Source organism: Pituophis catenifer, unplaced genomic scaffold, assembly GCF_029215685.1.
Source record: "Pituophis catenifer annectens isolate HBS135680 unplaced genomic scaffold, rPitCat1.0.hap2 SCAF_8, whole genome shotgun sequence".
NCBI lineage: Eukaryota > Metazoa > Chordata > Lepidosauria > Squamata > Colubridae > Pituophis > Pituophis catenifer.
The window spans coordinates 4,238,972-4,243,971 of NW_027256888.1; the positions used below are offsets into that span (position 1 = coordinate 4,238,972).

The following is a 5,000-nucleotide window of genomic DNA, read 5'->3' on the forward strand; positions in this document are numbered from 1 at the left end:
AGGTCTTCTAGTCCAACCCCCTGCTTAAGCAAGAGACCCAATACAATTTCAGATATAGAGTAAGCTTGTGGAATGATGTCCCTTACTTTCCGTCTTGTGTCCAACCTGAATTTCTTCACGTGCTGTAAGCACATATTTGCAAAGACAACATTACTTTTTCGTTACATGATCGTGTCGAGTTGGCAGGTCTCCCAGAAAGAAAAAGGGGAAAAATATTAGCCTTCGTTTGTTTGTGCATGACTCTGGTGTTTTGTAAACGGCAAGGTACACGAAATGTGGAGGGCTCTTTCAGATAATATTGTAGCCTTCGAAGAACTCCCTTCAATGGACACGCTGAAATACTGAAGTTTTGTTCTCCCTCTGCTGAACTTTTGACTTCCTAAGATGTCCGCCTTGATTCCCTCCTTCCTTTCAAACATCGGAACAAAGGCCCAAATTCCTTGCTGGGAAGGAGTGTGTGTCCGTGTCCATTGCTCATTCTAAAATGGGAGGCCGAATTGTCGTGCTACTCGTTTAAACCTCGTGTGTGGGAGGAGGACCCACAACTGTTGATAATTTGTGATATTTCAGAACTGGCTTTTTCTCTCCCCCCCCTCCCCTTCTTTCCACTTGCTGGCTGAAGTGTTTTTAGCTTGCTGAACGGGCAAGTTTCAGGATGGGGAGAAACAGGCTTCGACTCAACCCTTCCAAGACCGAGTGGCTGTGGCTGTCGGCATCCCGGTATAGCCAGCTGGTGCCATCGCTGGTTATTGGAGGCGAATCACTGCCCCCCACGGAAAGGGCCCGCAACTTGGGCGTCCTCCTGGAGGCACGGCTGTCTTTAGAAGAGCATACGACGGCCGTGGCCAGGGGGGCTTTCTATCAGGTTCGCCTGATATGCCAGTTGCGCCCCTTTCTAGATCGGGACTCCTTACGCACAGTCACTCAAGCACTCGTCACTTCTCGTCTGGACTATTGTAACACTCTCTACATGGGGCTCCCTTTGGGGTGCACCCGGAGACTCCAACTGGTGCAAAATGCGGCCGCGCGGGGGATTATGGGAGCGACGGGGTGCTCCCACGTGACACCTCTCCTGCGCGAGCTGCATTGACTTCCGGTGGACTTCCGGGTGTGCTTCAAGGTGTTGGTGACCACCTTTAAAGCGCTCCATGGCTTAGGGCCGGGGTACTTACGGGACCGCCTTCTGCCACCAATTGCCTCCCACTGGCCAGTTCGCTCCCACAGAGAGGATCTCCTCAGGGTGCCGTCAGCCAGACAATGTCGGCTGGCGACCCCCACGGGGAGAGCCTTCTCTGTGGTGGCACCTACCCTCTGGAACGATCTACCTCCAGAGATACGAGTGATCCCAGACCTCCGGACTTTTCGTCGGGCCCTAAAAACTTATTTTTTTCAGTTAGCCGGGCAGGCCTGATTCCATGTTGGTTTTAAAGTTTGATACTGATTTTTAATTGAAATGTTTTAAATTATGGGCCAAATTTCATTTAATTATTTTTAAAATTATTTTAACTTTTGTGTACAAATGTTTTTATTTTGGCTGTTCACCGCCCTGAGTCCGAAAGGAGAAGGGCGGTATAGAAATCTAATAAAAGATAAAGAAAGATAAAGATAAAACTGACAAGTTTTAAGTAACCTGTGAGGTTAGTTCTAAAAATTGCGGTGGTTTACTTGACGGAAGCATTGTGTAGGGTGAGAAATTGCATTTGTCTTTACTAAAATAGCAATACAGGTAGTCCTCAACGTACAGTGGTTCATTCAAGGTTACAACGGCTCTGAAAAATGAAACTTATGACCGTTTTTCACTCTTATGACCGTTGCAGCAACTCTGTGATTGCATAATCAAAATTCAGATGCTTGGCAGCTGATTCATATTTATGACGGTTGCAGTGATCCCCTTCTGACAAGCGAAGTCAACGAGGAAGACAGGTTCACTTAACAACCGGGTTACTCACTTATCAACTGCAGTGGCTCACTTAACAGCGGTGGAAAGAACGGTTGTAAAATGTGGCAAAAGCCACTTAACGAATGTCTTGCTTAGCCGCAGAAATTTTGGGCTCGATGACGGCCGTAAATCGAGGATTAGCTGTGCATTTCTCTCCATGATGGATTCCTTGTTTGCTGACGTTGTAAGAGAATTATTATCACAGTCACACAGAGAGGTGGCAAAATTTATTATTTTTTTTAAAGCAGAAATTTAGCAGTGTTATTTTGCAACTAACACACAGGTTGTACTCGGTTGATGAACACAGTTCAGCCCAAAATTCCTGTTGCTAAGTGAGACAGTTGTCAAGTGAGTTTTCCCCTGCTTTACGACCTTTCTTGCCACCGTTGTTAAGTGAATCACAGCGGTTAAGTTAGTCCCACGGTTGTTAAGTGAATCTGGCTTCCCCCTTGACTTTGCTCATCAGAAGGTCGCAACTGTCATAAATGTGAGTCCATTGCCAAGCCTCCAAATTTTGATCACGTAAGGATCTTATGCAGTGGTCGTAAGTGTGAACAACGGTACCTGGAAATGCTGCAACGGTCGCAAGTGTGAAAAATTGGTGATAAGTCACTTTTTTCAATGCCGTTATAACTTCGGTCACTAGGCAATAGTTTGTAAGTCGAATGCTATCTGTATTTTCATTCAAAGTTTCCGATGTAGCGAATTGCAGTTTCCGGGAACGGATGATTATGAAGATTCTTCATAAAATGTGTTGGGGATGCTACATTCCTTTTGCTTTTTTGCTGAGAAGCAGCTAATTCTGAGTTACTCAGTGCAGGGAGTTTTGTAACCCTGTGAAGTGGGGGCTTCTGGTTTTAGTTCCTGTTTAGTTTTCTCTCAGGCTGAAGTTCTGCTGGTGGAGCAGAACGCTCTCGAGCGGTCCCTTAAAGTTGGCATAAAAATGGATTTTTTTTTTCCCCCCGCAAGCAAATCCGGCTGCCAAGCAAAATTCCCTCCTCCTCTTCCTTCATCTTATCTGTTTTGAGTCACACCAACTATTTGCTCAGCCGTTGTGCGAGAAAAGCCTTGTTTGTATATGATTCACTCTTCTTTTTTTTTCTTCTTCTTTTTTCCTTTCCCCTTCCCCTTTTTTTACCAAATTGGATTTATCTTTTTCTAATTCCTTAAGGTGAAAAAAAAATTATGTCAGTGCCTCTGCCTTTTTTTTTTCCTTCGGCTTCAAACAGCCACAGTTATTTTTTTTTAAAAAAAAAAACCAAACCAGATGGATTTCTCAATTACTTTTGCAAAGTGCTGCGCTAAACTTTCTCGGAGGGGTGAGTGAGTGGGTGGGTGGGTGGGAGTTGGTCCTTTCCGTTCCACCTCCTCCTCCTACCTCTTTGGGCGCCCCGAGCAAACTTCAGCCGTGGAATTTAAATCACCGAAGCTCATTGACCAATAAAGTGATATGCGTCCCTGTATAATAACGTTACCCAAACCTCGTGACTTGAGAAAAAAGGTTATTCTGGCAAAGGTAGAAGTAGAACTCACCTGTTGCGGGTACTGGCCAGGTGAGTGGAAAATTTCTTTGCAACGTAAGTGTCTGCTTCATGTTACATGAACCGCTAAGGTTATAAATGCATGGGTGCCCCTTCTTCGGGATTGTTCAAAATATGTTCCTCTTTGGGATTAGGAGAAAAAGAAGGAAAGAATTTGAGGGTAGGCTGAAGTCACAAAAGGGGGAGAAATCTCAAGCCACTTCAACGCGAGTGTGCAGGGTTCAGAAGCCTTAAAAAATGCAATGGGAATAATGGGTTTTTTTTTTCCCCCAGACTGAACGCACTTAAAGTCAAGTTGCCATTCTTTGAAACCAAAAAGAGGACGAATTCGCCTTCTGTTCTTCTCTTTTATGGGGAACCTGTTCATCTTATGGAGTAGTTTGTTTTTTCAGGCCGATCTGATGGAGTTGGTCCTGAGATTTGAAAACAGTCAAAGCATTATTATGTTTGGGGTTTTTGGGATTGAAGGGGGGCTAAACTTGTTCCTTTGCTGTTGAACGATGTGAAAATAGGAGTTGTTGGGTTGGGTAAAAAATAAGATTGTGGGGTTTTTTTCTTGAGGCACTTGACTGGGTGCACTGGGCTTTACTTTTAAAGGAACTTTCAAAGTTGGAAAAGGAACTTTCACTGTAGCCAAAAAAAAAAAAAAGAAGAAGAATTATCTCAGTTTCGCGTCAAGAAAAACTTGCCCTGGTGTTGATTTAAGGACCCACAGTTTGTTCCATTATTTTTCTAAAGGTTTCGTTTTTAAAACACCTTCCGCATACGAATATAAAAGAAAGCCGACCAAAATGCTCAGTTCTTAAGGAAGCCCTTAAGATTCCAAAACAGAGAAGAGTTTCGGCTTATTGTTTGAAATAAGTCTTCGTAGCAGTTTCATATTTTAATAGACCATTTCAGTTTTCGGAAAGATTATATGAAAAGTTGTGATTTGAGTTCCGCTGGCAAGGGAAAAGAAGGACTCAGGTCCTCTGAAATGGCTCGAGGTTTCATTAATTCACACGCTGTTCTTCTTAAAAGATTAACAGGTGGCCTACGATCTGCCCGGATATTTTAAGGATGTTTTCCTTATGCTACAAAAACAATGATTTTTCAAGGACTTAGATTTCCAGATCTGTGCTTGATTTCATTTCACTTCTCTCCATTCAGAAAAAGGATGAAGCCCTAACTTTTTTTTTTAACGTGTTTTGCTTTTCACTCAAATCCAACTTTAAAATTAGAGGTGATTTATCCTCATATCTGCTGAACCCCATTAAATATATGCGTATTCTTGAAAGGATATTTTGCCTGGTTAAACATTTTACCATATGAGAGAGAAGGAGGGAGAGGGGGAGGAAGGGAAAGGGAAAGAGTGTGGGAGAGAGAGGGAGAGGGGGAGAGAGAGAGGGAGAGAGTGAAGAGAGGGAGACAGGGAATGGAGAGAGAGAGGGAGAGAGAGGGAGAGACAAGGAGAGAGGGAGAGAGGGAGGGAAAGGGAGGGAGAGAGAGGGGGTGGAAGAGAGGGAGACAGGGAATGGAGA

At 44.0% G+C, this 5,000-nt stretch overlaps 1 protein-coding gene across 4 annotated transcripts in view; it reads left to right on the forward strand.

Annotated features, from left to right (window-relative positions):
- Positions 1-5,000, forward strand: part of RBM47 (RNA binding motif protein 47) — a 58,372-nt gene that overhangs the window by 15,538 nt on the left and 37,834 nt on the right. Inside the window, exon 1 of one of the 4 annotated variants that reach the window (XM_070948645.1) lies at positions 3,480-3,492. The exons of the other annotated variants lie outside the window; for them this stretch is intronic. The gene's annotated coding sequence lies outside the window, so the exon portion shown is untranslated. Of the gene's footprint in view, positions 1-3,479; positions 3,493-5,000 lie in introns of those variants that run through there. 4 annotated transcript variants of the gene reach the window in all.